Consider the following 12,082-nt stretch of genomic DNA (forward strand, 5'->3'; position numbering starts at 1 on the left):
GCCCAAGAAACAGATAAGCCGAAGTGGACACACATCGAAGAATCTTGGTGTCAGTAGCGCCATCATCCCTCCCACACCTGCCACCCATAAAACCACAAGCAAATAGTGGCCCGCTGCTGCCAACAATAGCGACAGCCCGCTGCTGGAAGGAAGCTGCCCGGAAATGGCACATCCGCGCCCCGCTAGGCCCCCTGACTCCCATATGGAACAACCCCGATTTCTCCCCAGGTCTATCGGCTCATGACTTCCAACCCTGGATAACAGGTGGCTTACATAAAACCAGTGACTTCCTGAAGACAGGAGCACCTATCTCATTTGAAAGATGCAAAGAAAAATTCGGTGTGGGCGAAGGGGAGAGATTCCACTACGCCCAAATCCGACACTGGATATCCAACAGAGTAACCAGGGAGAAATGCTCCAGAGAACTAACAGCCTTAGAACTATCATTAACAACCCCTACAAGCAAGGGTAGAATCTCGACCCTGTATCGGCTCCTAGACAGGGCAGACCCCACGAAAAAGGAAAGATACATGATCGAATGGGAAAAGGACCTGGGAAAAGAAATTGAAGTCGAGGAATGGGGGAAAATCTGGGCCAGGTTACACAAAAGCTCTCAATGCATCACAGATAGAGAAGGGGGCTATAAACTCTGCTACAGGTACTATATAACCCCCGCCCAAATCAACAAGACCCACCCAACCATTCCCGGAACTTGTTGGCGTGGGTGTCCGACTACCGGATCTCTGCTACACATGGTGTGGTCATGCCCGAAAGCGGAAATCTATTGGAAAGAGATACTCAAACACATCAAGGAGATATCGGGCCTAACCATCCCATGGGACCCTGGAATCGTCCTTCTTGGAGACACGGGCGATGGAGCACTCCCAATCTCAGGCCAAATCCCCAGACTATGCACGCATCTACTCCTAGCAGCAAAAATAGCAATGGCACGTGTGTGGAAAAATAAAGAGGGCCCCTCCGTTGCACTTTGGTGGGCGAAATGCTGGGATATAGTGGTGGCCGAAAGAATCACTGCGATCCGGACAGGCTTCCTGAATAGAACTTTAAACATATGGGGCCCATTCATGGACTATGCCGCCAGGTTCCCGGCCCTCACCAGGAGGCCTCCGTTAACAAGATGGCTCCAAAGCAGCCCACTGTATTGCACCAAGACCTCACACTATAGCTATCCAGCGCCCCACAACCTGCCCGGCGGAAAAGGACAGGACAATCCATGATCAGTACCGGCCAGTCTAACACTTTTGCTCGCTGCACTCCGGCCCTCCCATGAGTCGCTTTTGCTAAAACTCATATTGTATGATTGCTGTTCTGCGATTGCTGTTGTGATATATACATTGCTTATATGTAAAACCAAATAAAATGTTGTTATGAAAAAAAAAATGGAGGCAATTAGATCTAAAACCGTGGTATACCTCGCCTTCATTGACTTTTCCTATGCGTTTGACACGATAGATCGCGCACGCTTATGGAACAAAATGCGTGCATGGGGTTGCCCGAAAGATCTAGTGGCTGCAATAAAAGAATTACACACGGGAACTTCAATCCGGGTACGCTTGGACCAAACGGGTACGCTGTCTCAATCGATCAACACTTTCAAAGGGGTTAAGCAGGGCTGCCCACTAGCGGCAGCGATATTTAGCCTGTTTATTTCTGACATCAGGAAGTCCTTTGACGCTATAAACACCTTTCCCCCAAAGATGCACAAATCTCTGCTAAGTTGGCTTCTCTATGCGGATGATCTCATATTGCTGGACTTAACACCCATTGGATTACAGAGGAAAATCAATGCTATCCAACAATATGTGGTTGATAACCATCTGCTTATTAACACAAAGAAGTGTGAAATACTGGTCCTTAAAGATCTGAAAAGCGGCAAGACAAGGCTTGCAAAAAGACCAGCATGATCATTGGGTCAAGAAAAACTGACGATTTCGCCCAGTGTGAAATACCTTTGAATGATGATCAGTTCCTGTCTTAATGACGACCCGTGGATAATTGAGACTAAATGGAAATGCAAGCAACCAGCGTATCAAGCGCTGGTGATAAACAATAGATATGGGAAATTTTCTCTCAATGCAGTTTTACAATTCTAGGAACAAAAGGTTATACCTATACTAACGTACGGGGCAGAAAATGCATTGGGCTGCACATGGGAGGTATGGTCCACGCTTGAGAATATCTTCTGGTCCAAAGTTCTCAACTTACCGAAAGGAACAGCAACGACATCCATAAGATACGAATTATCACTAATTTCAATCCATGCGAGAGTTTGTTGGAATTTGTTATCACTCTATCGCAAAACAAAAACATGCAAACAAATTCCACAATTTGAAGTTTTACATGGTGCCACCTCTTCTGGTCCTGATGTCTTGTCAATGTGGATGAGACGCTGCGAAGTCCTAATGTTTGAGTACGATATCCAGCCTGAGGTTCTCCAAGGCGACCCGAATGCGGCAAAAACAAAAATATGGCGTGCGGATTGGGACTTAACATGCTCCAAAAGATTGTCCTCTAAATCAATGTGTGAGGCCCCACTTGAAGCTCGGGCGTATAACAGCATACAAAAATATATCTAATTATTTCCTGATCCGTACGCCCAAAGGCTGTTCATGTATTTTAGGCTGAACGGGTTTAAAACCAAAGAGCGGTTACGGGCATGGTCATCAAATGCAAACTTGGATCCGATGTGTCGTTGCTGCACACAAGTACCTGAAACATTGAAACACTTGGTGCTATTCTGTGTCGGGTTAAGAACGGAAAGAACTCGTCATTTGGGCCTTTGGAGTGCCTCCCACCCGTCGCTTGACGCTGAAGAGTGGTGGCAACAAATGTTCAACGGGAGAGACATGAAATTAGTCTTGCCGTTAACACACTTTTTAGCGATAATTGAAAATCGATTGATAGTCCCAAGTGTGCCTGCAAAAAAGTGAGGACGTGAAACATCTCTTGTCCTCTTGGAAAATCCTTTTAAGTTGAGGTCATGGAAAAGAAGAAATAGCTAAACACTCACTGATATGGATGAGCGAGACTCAGTGAAAAGGAGATTTGTAAAGACTTGTAAAGAGTTGGTCTGAAGTGAAATGAATGAATGTTTGTTTTGTGAATGTTTTGTGTATTTTAAAGGTTTGAATGTAAACCAATAAAATTAAAAAAATATATATATATATATGTGTTATCACAGTCTCAGGGCTATAATATCACCAGTAACTATAAGGTAAGATGTCATAAAAAGGCACACAGTTCACAAAGCAGGTTGAAATTGAAAACACAGTGCAGTCAAATCACACATGGAAAAGTTGCATTTTCACCTTTTTTAGTTTCAAAAGTCAAAACAGTTATTTTTTAAAACGGGAGAAATACACAGAATCGGAATGCAGTTTTTAGGTTGGGGAATAGATGCACATCACAAGGATAACATAGAAGTGAAAGAGTGACTATAGCTAAAGAATTGGATGAGATTTTCAAGGTGAAAGAAATTCGGTTTTTGGTAAAATAAAGCAGTTACAAAGAAAAAATCAGTTTGGAAAGAAAGGCAAGTTTTACTTGAACTAGATTATCAAGACTATATTGTTAAAGAAAAACATGGTACGCTCCAAGGTTGATTCGTGACGTCAACCTTTTCAGCCTGCGTTCAACTTTATGTGGGAATTCATTTGATTATTCAAAATATGACGAAGGTCTTATGATCTATGCAAGACAGAAATGAATAGAAAAGTGGCACTAATGCTGGGAGATCAAGGACTGGATGCACAGAAAATTCTAACAGTCTTAAACAAGTTACCAGGACATGGAAAGGATTACTTAGAAAATAGGACAAAGACAAAGGGTCAAGATGGGGTAGACTATGTGTGGCTATAGGATGGGGAAATACTCACAATCTGCGCTTGAATTTGTTCTTTGTTATTGGGAACTTAGATGGGTTTCTGGATCAATGGCTTTGCTGGGATGGGGTCAGCAATGCTTTGGCCTGGCAGTAGGGTCTGGAATCTTGCAAAGGTGGATCTGGAGTGTCTGGATACGCAGGCGCTGGAAATTCATGAGAGAGCGTCTAGAGTGTGTGTCGGCCTCTCTTATTTATAAAACGGGGGACATCACAGAATTTATGGTTGGGCAGAACTAAGCTAGACCTACCCCTTGAGAACCGGATAGGTCAACCTGTGTTGGTCACCTCAAGGAGGGGACTCAGTTTAGGGGGTTGTGTTTTATGAGGTGCAAAGCCATCCCACAGTCCTTTTAGCCAAAAATCCATCTTAACATAAATCACACATTTATACAGTTGCAGAATTTTTACAAATTACATAAACAGATTACATATTTCATGCAGAGCATGGCAGTCCAACTCTCTAGTTTGTAGGACTTTGTTTCGTCCATCTAATCATTTTCTGTCCTCTTCAGTGAGAAATATCATACCTAAAATTCTATAACTTTATACACGTGTACATATTATCACAAGGCATGTGAATATTGAATTTCAAAGTGGCACCATATACACTTTCCTCAGAATATCCAATTCTCTGTCATTTCTGTCCTTTATATGCCAGTGAAGGCTGCCACGTCTTAAATTAAAGCCACCAAAATTGCATCTGGATTGTGAAACATTCGCCTTTCTGTGTTGTCCAACTGAGATACAAGTTTCAAAGTTTTATTAATAAACTAGTCTTTTGAGATAATATGGGGTGGCTTTTGTCCTCCAACTGGGACCATTTTTTTCTTCAGGCCACCACCAAATGTCAGTTTAGCCCAGGGCTGCCCTGGAGTTTCCCCAGTTTGAGTGACTGGTGGTTGTCACTTCAAAAGTTGCACGTAAGTGTCCCAGATCTATTGTCTCAAGCTGACGCCCAGACAGAAGTCTGACGAGCGTGTGATATTTCTTTCTCTTGGTCATTCAAAGTTTCAAAAGGCAACAGTTAACATGTGGGTGTCCCAGAAGTCCCTTGTGGCTCCTGTTGGGGGAAGCCCCATCCCCCAACTGTCCCTTGAGCCATAGTAGAACCCTGTTTGGCTAATTTTCTAGTATAGCCTATGCCTTTATTTCTTTATTTTATTTTAATTTGTTCTCGATCAGCCGCAGCCTGTTGAAATAAAACATCCCATATATGTTTCCCAGCAAAACCCCCTTTACATTGGTAGGCCAAGACAGGGCCTTTTTTCAACATTACACTTTTAAAACAGGCATTTTTCCTTATTTGCAAAAGCGCATTTTAACACATGGTGAAGTCTGCTGGGCTGACCATTTCAAAAGGTTTTCTCTTCCTTCTGACTCTCCAGCATTGTTGTGCAGCCCTAGTCAGTTTCACTAATACTGCAATCTGTTTAAGACACAGCTCCACTGAAATTGACATATGCCCTTAGAGCTAGGGTTTCTTTTGAAGCAGTGATTTTTGACATTTTGTAGCCCAAAAGTCAAGCGTGTATCTGTGCGGCTGAAAGTAAAGCTTCTATTGATTTCCTGGATCTGGTCTGACACAGCCTGTTATTCAGGGATAATGCTCTCTTCTGCTGGAGCACCATCTGAATATGGATGGGCATGGCAGGACCTCACTGATAAAAGCAGAGTAATGTAGACCAGATGAAAAGAGCATGAGAGCGGCATCATTTTAAATGTAAATGTAAAATATTTCCCTTTTCAATGGGAAGCTTTTGGCTAGCAGCAAAGCAGTGCTGCTTTTTCACTCCGCTTCTATAGTACATACCCGAACACACCCTGGCAGCCTTCCTGGGGTCCTCCCTGTTCCAACTTGCCCAATGGTGCTTGGCAAAACAGTGCAGCCATAATTTTGGAGCTGCAAAACAGAGTTTTGATGCGAGACAGTGATTCTCAAAGGAGCCAGCGCAGCCATTTTGCTGTTACTGCTGAAGTGCAGCTTCGTTATGAATGGGAATTCTGCTGAGTGGGTCAATGTATCCCACAATGTTACACCTCAGTAGCAGTTGAAAGGCAAAACCAAAAGAGTCCAAGTGTCTTTAGAATTGTCTGAAAGGAAACCGTGTCAGTGGTTGAATTCGAGGACAAAATGGCAGGGTCCACAGCAGTCACAGCTAACAGCACTTGCCAGGCACTTCCCAAGGACGCGTGCAAAGACCCTTAAGTAGTGGCTCCGGGGTCCAGTGGGTGGGGCTACACACTACGACAAGATGTTAAGTCGAAGACTGCAATATCTGCAATAGAATAAGGAACCAGGATAAGTACATCTCAGTAGCAGTTGAAAGGCAAAGCCAAAAGAGTCCAAGGGTGTCATTATAACCTTGGCGGAATGGGTTAACGGGTGCCACTAATGGAGGCGGACCCGTTAAACCCATTCCGCCTCATTACGAGGTTCTCTCGCGGAAACCGGTAAGGACGCCTGGTAAAACCAGGCGTCCTTACCGGGTCCCGCAAGGGGACCAGGGAGCTAACAATGGGCTGGTCGTAACTGGCCCGTTGTTAGCTCCCTGCACCCATTCCCATTGAGCCCTATGGGAGCTCAAATGGGAATGGGGAAAGTCCGGGCCCGGGTTCCCTGAAGGAGGAATTACCGGGACCTCCAAACTTGGAATGGCCCGGTAATTCCCCATTCAGGGAACCCGGACCCGGTTTTGGTGGTAGCCATGCCCTTATTAAGGGCATGGCTACCGCCAAAGTCGTAATGAGGCCCCAAGTGTCTTTAGAATTGCCTGAAAGGAAACCTTGTCAGTAGTTGAATCCGACAATGAAATGGCAGGGTCTGCAGCAGTCACAGCTAACAGCACTTTCCAGGTACATCCCAAATACGTCCACACAGACCCTTAAGTAGTGGTTCCAGGGTCAATGGGGTGGGGCTACACACTATGACAAGATGTTAAGTCAAAAACTGCAATATCTTGTTAGTAGTTGAATCCGAGGACGAAATGGCAGGGTCCAAAGCAGTCATAGCTAACAGCACTTGCCAGGCACTTCCCAAATGCGTAAGATATATGAACGCAGTTTTTTCCAGAAAAAGCTGAACCAGTCTTTTATTCCTCCTAGAAAGTCTTTGGATGTATCCTTGGGGGTGGCCCTAAGGGAGGTGATGTGAGCAGCATGGTCAAAGATTTCATCAGAGGCGTCTGATACAAATACATAACACTCTGACCCAACAAGTGCACACATTTTTGCCAGCTTGTTCTGGAGCTCCAAATTCCACCTTTCAGTTTTCCCAGAGCTTTGTGGTCTGTATGGTACATGAAACTTTTGGTTAATGCATAGGGCCTTAAGCATGTAAGTCATCACCTGGTTGGCAAAATGTGGGCCTAGGTCACTAGAAAGAGCAGAAGCCACTCCCCACCTTGGACACATTTCCCTAAGTAATCTTCGGGCCACTGTGATAGCATCATCTGGATCATCTGGATACATGGGAAGGCCTCCACATAGTCACTGAACATGTCCACGATGACCAGAACATACTGGTATTTACCCACTGGTGGCAGTGTTATGAAATCCATTTGGATCGAATACCAGGGCCCAACAGGGGGCAGGTGGGCAGAGCCAGCGGCAACCTTCACTGACTTACCAATGTTATGAAGTTGGCAGATGTGACACTGTTGAACAAAGTGTTTTGCTCTCTCTCCCAACCCAGGAGCGAATAAGCTACTCTTTATATAGCTAGTGATGGCATCGCTACCCACATGTGCTGTGCTGTGTGCCAGGTGAATCAGATATTCTTGGGCAAAACTTGATGCCACTGGTTTCCTTTCTGGGCAGTGCAACAGTCCTGATTCATCCTGGGTGCACACTATCCTTCTATGTTTCTCTAGCTCTTTTGTTCCTAGGATAGCCTGCAGTGTCTGTAGCAATGTTGTCAGTTCTGCAACAGGATCTTGCACTGAAAAAGTGGGGAGAATGAGAGCTGTTTCTTGTGTCCCCTCAGGAGTGCTTTGGGCATCATGTTTTGCTGTCTGGTCTGCCACGTTGTTACCTGTTGTCTGCTAGGGTGTTTCTGGTCTGGTGCACTTTACAGTGCATCATTGAGATCTTGTCAGGTAGGAGCAACGCATCTAAAAGGGCAGTGACATGGGAAGCATTCCTGATTGGGGTCCCAGCTGTTGTGAGATATCCCGTTTCCCACCAGATGATGTCATAATCTAGGCACACACCTAGTGCATATCTACTGTCAGTCAAGATATTAACCTGCTTCTCTGACATCAGCTTGCAGGCTCTGGTGAGGGAGATAGGTGCTCTGCTTCCAGGACATTGAAGGTGTTGTTCACTTCATCCCAGGACACAATTGATACGAGGCCCAATCAGACATACACTGTTGGGCGGACACATCCACAAATAGGAATTGGAGTGGTGGAAAGGACAGGGCGGACAGTAACCTGCTGATGTACTACCAGGAGGCAGTCATGCTCCCCGAGGTACTCATCAACGCTGGCACTTGGGAGGCAATGTTGAAATCGGGGGCCCTTTCTACAGTGATGTTGTTACTGTTGAAAAGGGTCTCCCCATATCTCAGTTTGCAGGCTGGCGAAAGATGTTGGGTCTGCTATGTGTCAAGAGAGTGTGCACAGAGTGGGGTACCCTAACTACATGCTCACTGTCCAGGACAATATTTTTGCTTTTCTGAACCAGGGACCCAGAGCTCGCAACAGCATGCAAGCAGGAAGGTATGGCAGCAGCGACAAGGTCAAGCAGAGTGCTGAAGTATGCCAGAGGACGCAGTGCACCACAGTGATCTTGAAGCAGTACCCCGGAAGCTAGTCCTTTCCTCTCATGACAGTAAAGGATGAAGCGTTTGTCGTAGTCAGGCATGCCCAATGCAGGTGCACTTCACAGGGCTGCTTTGACTCGTACAAAGACCTGCCTTTGCTCAGTGGCCCAAGGCACAGGGTCTACCGTATCCGACAGGATGGCCTCCTGTAGTGGTCATACAAATATGGCATAATCACAGATCCAGATCCACTACCGGCAGTATCCTACTACGCATAGAAAGGAGCGCAGCTCACTCCGAGTCACTGGGGGAGGTATGGCTGAGAGAGCCTTTACTCTCTCGGGATCCAGGAACTTGCAACGCTTGCTGATGATGTGCCACAGATACTTCACCTCAGATTTACAGAACTGAAGCTTCGCCTTTGATGTCTTGTGGTCTCGGCTAGTCAACTCAGTGAGCAGATGAAATGTGTCAAGAGTGCACATTTCCTCTGTTGTAGAACAGATTAGCAGATCATCCACATATATCAAAAGCTTGCTGGAGCCGAGCAGCACTATATATCCGAGAGGTCCTGGTGGAGAATTTGGGGGACCACTGTTGTGGCATGGATATACCCCATTGGCATTCTTTTCCAAATCATCTGGACACCCTTAAAGGAAAAGGAAAACAGATGCCAGGAGTCTGGAACAGACACATGCGCAGTATAAGTGACACAGCGTTACTTCACACCATGTAAATGCTCCATAGACACATGAGTAACATAATGAACACAGCGCTACTTCACATCATTGTAAGCCCCCATGGGCACATGCACCGTGCAATAAACACATTGTTACTGCACACTACGTAAATGTTCCACACTCGTATGCTGCGAGCGTGATTTGATCTGACAGGAATAATGGTACTGCTGCCAACATGAGTTTGTAAGCTTGGAGAAGTCACTATGAGCGGACTGAAATGAACACGCCCACAGTAATGAAAATGCTAATCAGCGAGTCTTTCACGCGGTGCGAACAGCATCCAACAGAAACAAATACATGCTTGGTACTACATGCGTTCCATTCAAAAACGTATCTGAGGCCTGGGGGGCACGCTGGCTCCTCCCCAGGCAATGATTATCCCGCTTTGTACGGTCTGCCACCGTGCTCCTGCTCCTTTACTCCGTGACACATTGAGCATTGCTAAGATAAGCAGACTGTCACCGCCGGGCCCGCGTTCCAATAGTTCACCACTCAGCCCGAGTCCTAGATGAGAAATGGAACCTCCACCGACATCTCCGCATACAGCTTCCTCCGGCCCGTGCCTGCCACGCCATCAATCACCAACAAGCAGCATGGGCCGAGGAGGTTCTTAAATAGTAGTTGGCTGCACCTGTCCCACTCAGCCAACTGCCATGCAAAGGCTCATGGGGATTGTAGTTTGCAACTCCTTTTTGCACCAAACACTCCTTTAACACAGCGTTTCAAAGCCAACAGCCCCTTTTTACTCACAGATGGGAAGGGGATGGTTAGGGCAAGGAGTTGGGCTGCTGGGGGCACTTCATCTGGGTCCAGTTCCTATCAGACTTGAGGTACCTGGAGTGGACTCTGGCCTAGCTGCTGGGACCAGGATTGCAACGCAGTGCCAGAAGAGGCACCCTGGCTGTTCTGACTGCTGGCTGGGGGATGAGAAGTATTGGTCTGGGTTCCGGCCTGGGGTTGTCCAGTTTGGGGTGCTAGGTCAGGTGCACTGGTACTGATGCACGAGGGGGCCCAACTGGGATGGGTACCGGCCAGGGTGTGGATATTGTCCTGGGACAGGCTGAGGCATGTACCGAGGGTTCTGATGTCCCCAGTACTGTGAGTTCAGAGGGGGCATCTGGGAGTGGTAAATGGTTCCTTCCATTCCCCTTCCTCGCCTGCTAAATCCATACTGTCCTCTAGAGGCCCCATACTGGCCCCCATAGGGTGCATGCACCATCTGGAGGGCTGTCTCATCCAGGTCAGGAGATCCGGGCATTGCAGCAGCAGCGTCTCATCAGCCTGCATGTCCAGAGTGGCAAACGTCAGCTGCATTATTTTTTCTTTAGTGTCCTCCTGCGCCTTCATATGATGGTTGCAGTAGTGCCTGGCTTGTGCCAAGGTGCTGGAATAGGACATGCTGTACCACCCAAAACACACCAGCTTGTTATCTGTGCTTGCCTTTGGCAGCCGACCCTCTACAAACTGGGTGACCATCAGGGGCCTAGCTGTCTTAACATGGTTATCCATCCCAGAGTATTGCTGGAAGAACTGTTTTACCCTCTCAAGATACTCAGCCACATCCTCATGTTTATGCTGCTTGCATGATTTGATCCTTTCAAAATTGGTGACTGCAGGGTAGAGTTCTGCTACTGCGTTTACAATGTCTTTTAACTTCTGGGACAGGGCAGGATTAGCTGGAGTCACCTTTTGTCTTTCCAGGCAGATTTTGAAGGTCCATTTCTATGGTCCAGTTAGCCATGGTCATAATGGTGGCCAACTGGTCAGAGGACAGGAGTGTCCTCAGTAACTGACGGATGTCAGCCAGAGAAGGAGCATAGGTGGCTATCACATCCGTCAAGAACACTACAGACTCCTGAGGGCTCTTCCTAACATTGGGGAACTGGCCCTTTAGGCTGGTATCTCTGCTGGGGACCAGGGCTGGTGGACTATGGCTAATGTGAATGCCTGATGGGCAGCCACAGTCCTCATGGGTGCTACCACCACCCCCCCTTTCTCTTCTGAGAAGGAGGAAGAGGCGGTGTCAGAATTCCTGGCCTTGTCAAACAGGTGTTTAATGGCATTGGCCTCCCTTACTTTGAGGCAAGACAGGGCTTGGGCCAGGAAATCCTTAGCTAACCTTAGATCCCATGCCCTCTTGGGGTACTGCTCAATGGCAGGGTGGTCCACCCCATACCTTTGAACGGTTGCTCTGGTCCTATTAGTCTCTACACAGGGGGAGAGGAATCTGACATATGCATCTCTAATCGCTGAAGGGCTCACGTCTGTTTAGAGTTGGGCACTAGGAGTAAAGTGGAGACCAGGAAAGCAGGGACGTGGTCAGTAGACCTGGTAGCCACGACCTGGCTGGCCAGCACAGGGTGCTCAGGGGCAGATCATACTACAGAATGTGCAGGTGCAGCAGGGTCAGATAGTACAGGGGCTGAGGCAGCAGGGGCATATATACACGGGCCAGGGACTGGGAAGGAAGCAGAACAGCTGGGTGGGTGAGAAAGCACAGAAAAATCTAGAACATCCTCTGGGGTGGAAGGGGTTATTAGGGGCAACTCTGGGAACAGGCGGGGCTCACACCTGAATTGGAGTAATTTCTCATCTTCTCTAGATTATGTTGTTCTAGCATTTTCTCTATGGTCACTTGTTTCAGCCATTTCTTCTTTGCCACAGACACGCTTTGCT

The 12,082-nt window shown here is 47.0% G+C and overlaps 1 long non-coding RNA gene across 1 annotated transcript in view; it reads right to left on the reverse strand.

Annotated features, from left to right (window-relative positions):
- Window positions 1–3,376: 3,376 nt before the first annotated feature.
- LOC138516073 (uncharacterized) overlaps window positions 3,377–12,082 on the reverse strand; it is a 47,934-nt gene continuing 39,228 nt past the window's right edge. Inside the window, exon 5 of the long non-coding RNA XR_011282220.1 lies at window positions 3,377–6,180. This is a non-coding gene — a long non-coding RNA (uncharacterized lncRNA). The remainder of the gene's footprint in view (window positions 6,181–12,082) is intronic.

The sequence above is a fragment of the Ambystoma mexicanum genome, chromosome 6q (assembly GCF_040938575.1).
Source record: "Ambystoma mexicanum isolate Mex_15411 chromosome 6q, UKY_AmexF1_1, whole genome shotgun sequence".
Classification (NCBI taxonomy): Eukaryota; Metazoa; Chordata; class Amphibia; order Caudata; family Ambystomatidae; genus Ambystoma; species Ambystoma mexicanum.